Genomic DNA, 10,419 nt, shown 5'->3' on the forward strand with positions numbered 1-10,419 from the left:
AGGGGAAAAAGCCTGCTTGCATTCCTATCTATACCCATCAAAATCTTATACACCTCTATCAAATCTCCCCTCATTCTTCTACGCTCCAGGGAATAAAGTCCCAACCTATTCAATCTCTCTCTGTAACTCAGCTTCTCAAGTCCCGGCAACATCCTTGTGAACCTGATGTGCGGGTTAGGTGGATTGGCCATGCTAAATTGCCCCTTAATGTCCAAAGATGTGCAGGTTAGGTGGATTGGCCATGCTAAATTGTCCCTTAGTGTCCAAAGATGTGCAGGTTAGGTGGATTGGCCATGCTAAATTGCCCCTTAATGTCCAAAGATGTGCAGGTTAGGTGGATTGGCCATGCTAAATTGTCCTTTAGTGTCCAAAGATGTGCAGGTTAGGTGGATTGGCCATGCTAAATTGCCCCTTAGTGTCCAAAGATGTGCAGGAGAGGCATTTTCAGTCTTCGATAGACAGTCCTGATTTGCAGAGGCTGTGCCTGTGGCAGATGCCTGGGGATACTCCCTACCCGAATGTTACAATAAAGTTTTCAAATATCTAATTCACCCAGAAGGCCATTGAGGGCTGAGACGAGGAGAAACCTCTTCACTCAGAGGGTGGTGAACCAGTGGAATTCTCTACCCTGGAAATCTGTGGAGGCCAAGTCACTGAATTTAAGAAGAAAATCATTGAATCCCTCGAGTGCAGAAGAGGCCACTTGGTCCATTGATTCGGCACCAAATCTCTGACAGAGTATCTTACCCAGGCCCTCACCCACTCCCTTTCCCTGTAATCTCACACATCACAAATGGCCAATCCACCTAACCTACACATCTTTGGACACTAAGGGACAATTTAGCATGGCCAATCCACCTAACCCGCACATCTTTGGACTGTGGGAGGAAACCGGAGCACCCAGAGGAAACCCACAAAGACATGGGGGAGAACATGCAAACTCCACACAGTCACCCAAGGCCAGAATTGAACCCGGGTTCCTGGAGCTGTGAGGCAGCAGTGCTAACCCACTGTGTCAACATGCCACCCCTAGATAGATCTGTAGACTCTTAAGAACATCAAGAGGTGTGTGGAGAAAGCAGGAGTGTGGCGCAGAGGTAAAGGATCAGCTATGGTCATATTGAATGGTGGAACAGGCTCGAAGGGCCAAATGGCCTACTCCTGCTCCTATGTTAATAGAAGAGTACAGCACAGAACAGGCCCTTCGGCCCACGATGATGTGCCGAGCTTTGTCTGAAACCAAGATCAAGCTATCCCACTCCCGATCATCCTGGTGTGCTCCATGTGCCTATCCAATAACCGCTTAAATGTTCCTAAAGTGTCTGACTCCACTATCACTGCAGGCAGTCCATTCCACACCCCAACCACTCTCTGAGTAAAAAACCTACCTCGGACATCCTTCCTATATCTCCCACCATGAACCCTATAGTTATGCCCCCTTGTAATAGCTCCATCCACCCGAGGAAATAGTCTTTGAATGTTCACTCTATCTATCCCCTTCATCATTTTATAAACCTCTATTAAGTCTCCCCTCAACCTCCTCCGCTCCAGAGAGAACAGCCCTAGCTCCCTCAACCTTTCCTCATAAGACCTACCCTCCAAACCAGGCAGCATCCTGGTAAATCTCCTTTGCACTCTTTCCAGTGCTTCCACATCCTTCTTATAGTGAGGTGACCAGAACTGCACACAATATTCCAAATGTGGTCTCACCAAGGTCCTGTACAGTTGCAGCATAACCCCACGGCTCTTAAACTCCAACCCCCTGTTAATAAAAGCTAACACACTATAGGCCTTCTTCACAGCTCTATCCACTTGAGTGGCAACCTTCAGAGATCTGTGGATATGGACCCCAAGATCTCTCTGTTCCTCCAGTCTTCAGAACCCTACCTTTGACCCTGTAATCCACATTTAAATTAGTCCTACCAAAATGAATCACCTCACATTTATCAGGGTTAAACTCCATCTGCCATTTTTCAGCCCAGCTTTGCATCCTATCTATGTCTCTTTGCAGCCTACAACAGCCCTCCACCTCTTCCACTACTCCACCAATCTTGGTGTCATCAGCAAATTTACTGATCCACCCTTCAGCCCCCTCCTCTAAGTCATTAATAAAAATCACATATGTTCTGTGACACTGTCTACTACTCCAGCAACAGAGCTTCCAAGAGCAAACCCAATGAATATAATGCAATTTGCAAGAAGGGAGAACTTGCAAGGAACACAAGGGAAAATATATGAGGGATGGATTTTTTTTCATTCATTCATGGGACACGGGCATCGCTGGCTGGGCCAGCATTTATTGGTTGCCCTTGAGAAGGTGATGGCGAGCTGGCTTCTTGAGTGATTGATACAACTGAGTGCTAGGCCAGTTGAGAGTTAACCACATTGCTGTGGCTCTGGAGTCACATGTAGGCCAGACCGGGGCAAGGACAGCAGATTTCCTTCCCTGAAGGGAACCAGGTGGATTTTTTCGACAATGGGTCATCAGTAGATTATTAATTCCAGATTTTTTTTTTATTGAATTCAAATTCCACCATCTGCCGTGGGCGGGATTCGAACCCGGGTCCCCCAGAACATTAGCTGGGTTTCTGGATTAATAGTCTAGTGATAATACCGCTAGGCCATCGCCTTCCCTGTGGAGCATGGGGATGCGAGATGGATGGAAGGAACGAGATGGAGAGGGTGTGAGGTGGGATGAGGATTTAAAACGTTCCGTGGCAGTAAAGATACCAGTTGCACTGTTAGTGATTTGCAGCTGGCGTGTCAATACTTATCTTGTGGGAGGCCAAATAAAAACTATTCTCTCTTTTAAATCCTTTGATAAAGACGGGTCCAAAGGATTCTGCCCAGCAACCTCGGGTATGTAATCCTCTCCATTATCGTCGCAATCAAGATGAATGATAAAACTCTCAGACTGCAGATCGCACCGGAGGACGGTTCAGTGTCATAGGTACAGGGAGACTGCCAGACAGAGAAAGATCAAAGGTCCATCTCAAAAACCTTCTTCCTGCCTGACAGGTGTCCGATGCAAGGATGGCCAAGTGACAAGTTCAGCTCCTTACCTCTGTGCACATTGCAAAGCAGCCCCCCATCCGCAAACACTCACTCCCTCCACCACCGACGCACAGTGGCAGCAGTGTGTACCATCTACAAGATGCACCGCAGCGACTCGCCAAGGCTCCTTCGACAGCACCTTCCAAACCCGCCACCTCTACCACCTAGAAGGACAAGGGGGTTGGGCAGCAGACACATGGGGAACACCACCACCTGCAAGTTCCCCCCTCCGAGCTACTCGCCATCCCGACATCAGTCTGTCCCCGTGTGGTGTAGGTACACCCACAGTGCTGTTAGGGAGGGAGTTCCAGGATTGTGATTGGACATCAGTCAGTCCCTGTGTAGTGTAGGTACACCCACAGTGCTGTTAGGGAGGGAGTTCCAGGATTGTGATTGGACATCAGTCAGTCACGTGTGGTGTAGGTACACCCACAGTGCTGTTAGGGAGGGAGTTCCAGGATTGTGATTGGACATCAGTCAGTCCCCGTGTGTGGTGTAGGTACACCCACAGCGCTGTTAGGGAGGGAGTTCCAGGATTGTGATTGGACATCAGTCAGTCCCCGTGTGGTGTAGGTACACCCACAGTGCTGTTAGGGAGGGAGTTCCAGGATTTTGACCCCAGCCAGTGAAGGAACGGCCAATATATTTCCAAGTCGGGATGGTGAGTGGCTCAGAGGGGGAACTTGCAGGTGGTGGTGTTCCCCATGTGTCTGCTGCCCCCCCCCCCCCCCCCGTCCTTCTAGGTGGTAGAGGTGGCGGGTTTGGAAGGTGCTGTTGAAGGAGCCTTGGCGAGTCACTGCAGTGCATCTTGTAGATGGTACACACTGCTGCCACTGTGCGTCGGTGGTGGAGGGAGTTTGTGGAAGGGGTAGCAATCAATTGAAGCTGCTTTGTCCTGGATGGTGTCGCATTTATTGTGTTGTTGGAGCTGCATTCATCCAGGTAAGTAAAGTAACGTTTATTTATTAGTCACAAGTAGGCTTACATTAACACTGCGATGTAAGTACTGTGAAAATCCCCTCGTCGCCACACTCAGGTGCCTGTTTGGGTAACACTGAGGGAGAATTCAGCATGGCCAATCCACCTAACCCGCACATCTTTCGGACTGTGGGAGGAAACCGGAGCACCCGGAGGAAACCCACACAGACACGGGGAGAATATGCAAACTCCACACAGACAGTGACCCAAGCCGGGAATCGAACCCGGGTCCCTGGCGCTGTGAGGCAGCAGTGCTAACCACTGTGCTACCGTGCCGCCCCCAGTGGGGAGTATTCCATCACACTCCTGACTTGTGCCTTGGAGATGGCGGACAGCCTTGGGGGAGTCAGGAGGTGAGTTACTCTCCACAGGATTCCCAGTGGACAGGCTTTGGGGGGAGTCAGGAGGTGAGTTACTCCCCGCAGGATTCCCAGTGGACAGGCTTTGGGGGGAGTCAGGAGGTGAGTTACTCTCCACAGGATTCCCAGTGGACAGGCTTTGGGGGGGAGTCAGGAGGTGAGTTACTCTCCGCAGGATTCCCAGTGGACAGGCTTTGGGGGGAGTCAGGAGGTGAGTTACTCTCCACAGGATTCCCAGTGGACAAGCTTTGGGGGGAGTCAGGAGGTGAGTTACTCTCCGCAGGATTCCCAGTGGACAGGCTTTGGGGGGAGTCAGGAGGTGAGTTACTCTCCGCAGGATTCCCAGTGGACAGGCTTTGGGGGGAGTCAGGAGGTGAGTTACTCTCCACAGGATTCCCAGTGGACAAGCTTTGGGGGGAGTCAGGAGGTGAGTTACTCTCCACAGGATTCCCAGTGGATAGGCTTTGGGCGGGGCGCGAGTCAGGAGGCGAGTTACTCTCCACAGGATTCCCAGTGGACAGGCTTTGGGGGGAGTCAGGAGGTGAGTTACTGTCCGCAGGATTCCCAGTGGACAGGCTTTGGGGGGAGTCAGGAGGTGAGTTGCTCTCCGCAGGATTCCCAGTGGACAGGCTTTGGGGGGGAGTCAGGAGGTGAGTTACTCTCCAGAGGATTCCCAGTGGACAGGCTTTGGGGGGGAGTCAGGAGGTGAGTTACTCTCCGCAGGATTCCCAGTGGACAGGCTTTGGGGGGAGTCAGGAGGTGAGTTACTCTCCGCAGGATTCCCAGTGGACAGGCTTTGGGGGGAGTCAGGAGGTGAGTTGCTCTCCGCAGGATTCCCAGTGGACAGGCTTTGGGGGGAGTCAGGAGGTGAGTTACTCTCCGCAGGATTCCCAGCCTCTGACCTGCTCTGGTAGCCACAGTATTTATATGTCTGGGTCCAGCTCAGTTTCTGATCAATTGTAACCGCAGGATGATGATAGTGGGGGGGATTCAGCAAGAGTCGGTTCAAGGGACAGACAATGTGGCTGCACGATGGGGCAGGTTACGAGGTAATGTAGTCCACCACCTTCATTGACTTTAGATCATTTGTGAAGATATGCAACAGGCCGCCAAGCTGATGTCAATCCCTGTACCACGACCTTCTGTGTTCTACCATTCCGCCAACTGTGTATCCATTGTCAATCTATTCCCACTATCTTTATTTTTGGTATCAGCCTTTCTGTATCAAGGGTCTTGTTGAAATCCAAGTACACCGCATCCACTGCCGAACCCCACTGACCTTTGACTCAGCAGACTGATTCCTGGGATGGCAGGATTGTTGTACGAGGAGAGATTGGGTCGACTGGGCCTGGATTCACTGGAATTTAGAAGATTGAGAGGGGGATCTCTTGGAAAATTCTGCCAGGGCTGGACAGACCGGATGCAGGGATGTTGTTTTCTCTCTGGCTCGTGGGGGTCTAGAACAAGGGGGGGGCACAAGCTCCCGAAATCGGGTAGACCGGTTAGAACTGAGATGAGGAGGAATTTCTTCACTCAGAGGGTGGTGAACCTGTGGAATTCTGTACCACAGAAGATGTGGAGGCCGAGTCACTGAATATATTTAAGAAAGAAATAGATTTCTCAATTCTTGAGTCGTCGGGGGGTATGGGGAGAATGTATGGCATTGAGATAAAGGATCAGCCATGATCACATTGAATAGCAGAGCAGGCTCGAAGGGCCGAATAGCCTATTCCTTCTCTCATTTTCTACATACTCTACATTCCATTGGCCAAGACCTCCCCCTCTGTACACCCTCAATGATTATCCTTTTATCATTTTATCTTTTTTCAGATGTCCATCATCTTGTCTTTGAATATAAACCTGCCATAGCTGGAACGTGAAGCAAAAACAGGAAATGCTGGAAAATCGCAGCAGGTCTGACAAGCATCGGTGGAGTGAGAATAGAGCCAACATTTCAAGTCTGGATGACCCTTCGTCAGAACTAAAGAGAACTGGAAACTGGATGAGATGTGCACTGCAGTTGGGGGCTAAATAGAGGGCCAGTGATAGGTGGAGTCAAGGGGTGATTGACAATGATATAATGGACTGAAAAACAAAGGTAATGTAAACGGTGATCAAGGCTAAGAAGGGTGCTAATAGCGGCATGTTAAGAGATCAGAATGTTAATCGAAGACAAAGGTAAACAGTATATCTTAGAATCCCTACAGTGCAGAAGGAGGCCATTTGGCCCATCAAGGCTTCAGCTATCCTCTGACAAAGCATCTTTTCCAGGCCTATCCACCTGCCCTATTCCCGTAACTCCACACATTTGTCATGGCTAATCCACCTAACCTGCACATCTTTGGACACTAAGGGGCAATTTAGCACGGCTAATCCACCTAACCTACACATCTTTGGACACTAAGGAGCAATTTAGCATGGCCAATCCACCTAACCTGCACATCTTTGGACACTAAGGGGCAATTTAGCACGGCCAATCCACCTAACCTGCACATCTTTGGACACTAAGGGACAATTTAGCATGGCCAATCCACCTAACCTGCACATCTTTGATCACTAAGGGGCAATTTAGCATGGCCAATCCACCTAACCAACACATCTTTGGACACTGAGGGACAATTTAGCATGGCCAATCTACCTAATCTGCACATCTTGGGACCCTGGTTCAATTCCAGCCTCAAGTAACTGTCTGTGTGGAGTTTGCACATTCTCCCTGTGCCTGTGTGGGTTTCCTCCGGGTGCTCCGGTTTCCTACCACACTCCAAAGACATGCAGATTAGGTGGACTGGCTATGCTAAATTGTCCCTTAGTGTCAGGGGGATTAGCAGGGTAAATACGTGGGGTTACGGGGATAGGGCCTGGGTGGAATTGTTGTTGGTGCCTTCTGCACTGCAGGAATTCTAATATGGTTGACTCCTAAATGCCCTCTGAAACGGCCTGCCAAGCCACTCAGTTCAAGGGCAATAAGAGGTGTGTAATAAATGCTGGCCCAGCCAGTGTGGCATCCATGTCCCACAAACGAATAGAAAGATTGCAGAAAATGGACCTATATTCTCCAGAGTTTCAAAGGTGGACGTGGATATGATGCTTTCCCTAGCTAGTGAGCCCAGAACCAAGGGACATCTTTTCAGAGTAAGGGGTAGGCCATTTAAGAGAGAGGAGAAATTTCTTCGCTCACGAGAGTGGTGAACCTTTGCAATTCTCTACCCGAGGCGAGTGGCAGCTCAACCATTCAAGACTGAAAATGATTTTGTGGAAATCGCGTGACAGAGATGAGCTTTAAGTTTTGTAAGAATCTTCAACTGAGTGCAACTTGTCTGCACTTGGCAACCTGCAAAGCTGAGATAAAAAGAATTGATCGAGTTCCAGTTATTCCACCTCGCCGAAGCTGCGCTGGCGAGAACCCAGTAAGGAGTCTCACAACACCAGGTTAAAGTCCAACAGGTTTATTTGGTAGCAAACACCACTAGCTTTCGGAGCGCTGCTCCTTCATCAGGCGAGTGGGAGTTCTGTTCACAAACAGGGCATATAAAGACACAAACTCAATTTACAGAATAATGATTGGAATGCGAGTCTTTACAGCTAATCAAGTCTTAAAGGTACAGACAATGTGAGTGGAGAGAGCATCAAGCACAGGTTAAAGAGACGTGCATTGTTTCCAGACAGGACAGCCAGTGAGACTTTGCAAGTCCAGGCAAGTTGTGGGAGTTACAGATAGTGTGACATGAACCCAAGATCCCGGTTGAGGCCGTCCTCATGTGTGCGGAACCTGGCTATTAGTCTCTGCTCAGCGACTCTGCGCTGTCGTGTGTTGTTAAGGCCGCCTTGGAGAGAACCTCCAGACATTTACCGGCACCACTAACCCATCTTCACATGATGGAACTCCAGATCAACGGCGGCGAACCATACAAATTTTATCCCTCAAAGTTTTTTTTCCCTAGCCAGCCATCTTTGCAGAGACTACTGTTGTGTCCATTGTTTGACTGTCTGTGTGTGTGTGTGTGTGTGTGTGTGTGTGTGTGGTGTGTGTGTGGGTGGTGTGTGTGTGTGGTGTGTGTGTGCATGCATGTTAGGGAAGTTTAAAAGGGATAGTCATACTTCCAGATTGCAACTGTTAAAAAGGTTTGCTTAATAATAATTTGATTTGATTTATTATTGTCACATGTACTGGGATACAGTGAAAAGTATTGTTTCTTGCGCGCTATACAGACAAAGCATACCGTTCATAGAGTACATAGGGGAGAAGGAAAGGAGAGGGTGCAGAATGTAGTGTTACAGTCACAGCTAGGGTGTAGAGAAAGATCAACTTAATATTTGATTTGATTTATTGTCACATGCACTGGGACAAAGTGAATATTGTTTCTTGCGCGCTATACAAAGCATACCGTTCATAGAGAAGGAAAGGAGAGAGTGCTGAATGTAGTGTTACAGTCACAGATAGGGTGTGGAGAAAGATCAATTTAATATTTGATTTATTGTCACATGTACTGGGATACAGTGAAAAGTATTTCTTGCGCTCTATACAAAGCATATGGAGCGGTAACTAGGGTGCATAACTATAAGGTTCATGGTGGGAGATATAGGAAGGATGTCTGAGGTAGGTTTTTTACGCAGAGAGTGGTTGGGGTGTGGAATGGACTGCCTGCAGTGATAGTGGAGTCAGAAACTTTAGGAACATTTAAGAAGCTATTGGATAGGCACATGGAGCACACCAGGATGATAGGGAGGAAATAGCTTGATCTGGGTTTCAGATAAAGCTTGGCACAACATCATGGGCCGAAGGGCCTGTTCTGTGCTGTACTGTTCTATGTTCATACCGTTCATAGAGTACATAGGGGCGAAGGAAAGGAGAGAGTGCAGAATGTAGTGTTACAGTCACAGCTAGGGTGCAGAGAAAGATCAGCTGAATATGTGATTTGATTTATTATTATCCCACGTATTGGGATACAGTGAAAAGCATTGTTTCTGGCGCGCTATACAGACAAAGCATACCGTTCATAGAGAAGGAAACGAGAGAGTGCAGAATGTAGTATTAGAAGGTGCGCTGGGCACAACTTGCAAGAAGTCGCCTGGCTCTGGCGCCATCTTGGAATCAATCTAATAAATCAATAAATCCATTGTTCTGAGTTTAGGTCAAGGTCAAGGTCTCTTTAATTCTGGGTACCACTCGTGAAGGTAAACAAATGGCTATTTTGGTGAGTAAACTGAACCAATGGTCTGATCCACGGCTGGATAATCTGCGCACTCCTCCCATCCCAGTCGTAACGATGGTGATAGTGGCATTGAGGTAGATGGTCAACCGTGCTCTGATTGACTGGTGGAGCAGTCTCGATGGGCTGAACGACCTGCTCCTGTTGGCGTCCTGATAGTTGTACCCTTCCAGTTTTGGCGTCACGTTTGCAGATCCCTTTAGCACCCTCTCCCGTGCTTCCATATCCTTGTTCTAAAATGGAGGACAGAACTGTGCACAGTTCACGGAGTGTGGCCTAACCATACCTTTAACACAACTTCTGCTTTGATGTAACCTAGCACAGCACAGACGGTGGCCATTCAGCCCATCTAGTCTGCTTTTTCAAGGAACAATCCTGTTCGTCTCATTGCCATAGCTTCCCCCCCTCCCCCCCCCCCCCCCCCCCCGAATCCTCCAATTTCTTCTTCAACCAGGGACCTGGGTTCGATTCCCGGCTCGGGTCACTGTCTTTGCGGAGTCTGCACGTTCTCCTCATGTCTGTGTGGGTTTCCTCCCGGTGCTCTGGTTTCCTGCCACCGTCCGAAAGACGTGCTGGCTCGGTGCATTGGCCGTGCTAAATTCCCACTCGGTGTACCCGGACAAGTGTGGCCTCTTTTTAAGGGACTGGTTGGGGGGGGGGGGGAATTTTCACAGTAACTTCATTGTCGGGTTCATGTAGGCCGACTTGTGACACTAATAAATAAAAACTTATTAAAAACCGTAATCGAAAGTGGTGGCCTCGTGGCAGTGTCGCTGGCCTTGTGACCCCCGAGACCTGGGTGATGCTCTGGGGAACCC

This window comes from Mustelus asterias, unplaced genomic scaffold, assembly GCF_964213995.1.
Source record: "Mustelus asterias unplaced genomic scaffold, sMusAst1.hap1.1 HAP1_SCAFFOLD_1497, whole genome shotgun sequence".
Classification (NCBI taxonomy): Eukaryota; Metazoa; Chordata; class Chondrichthyes; order Carcharhiniformes; family Triakidae; genus Mustelus; species Mustelus asterias.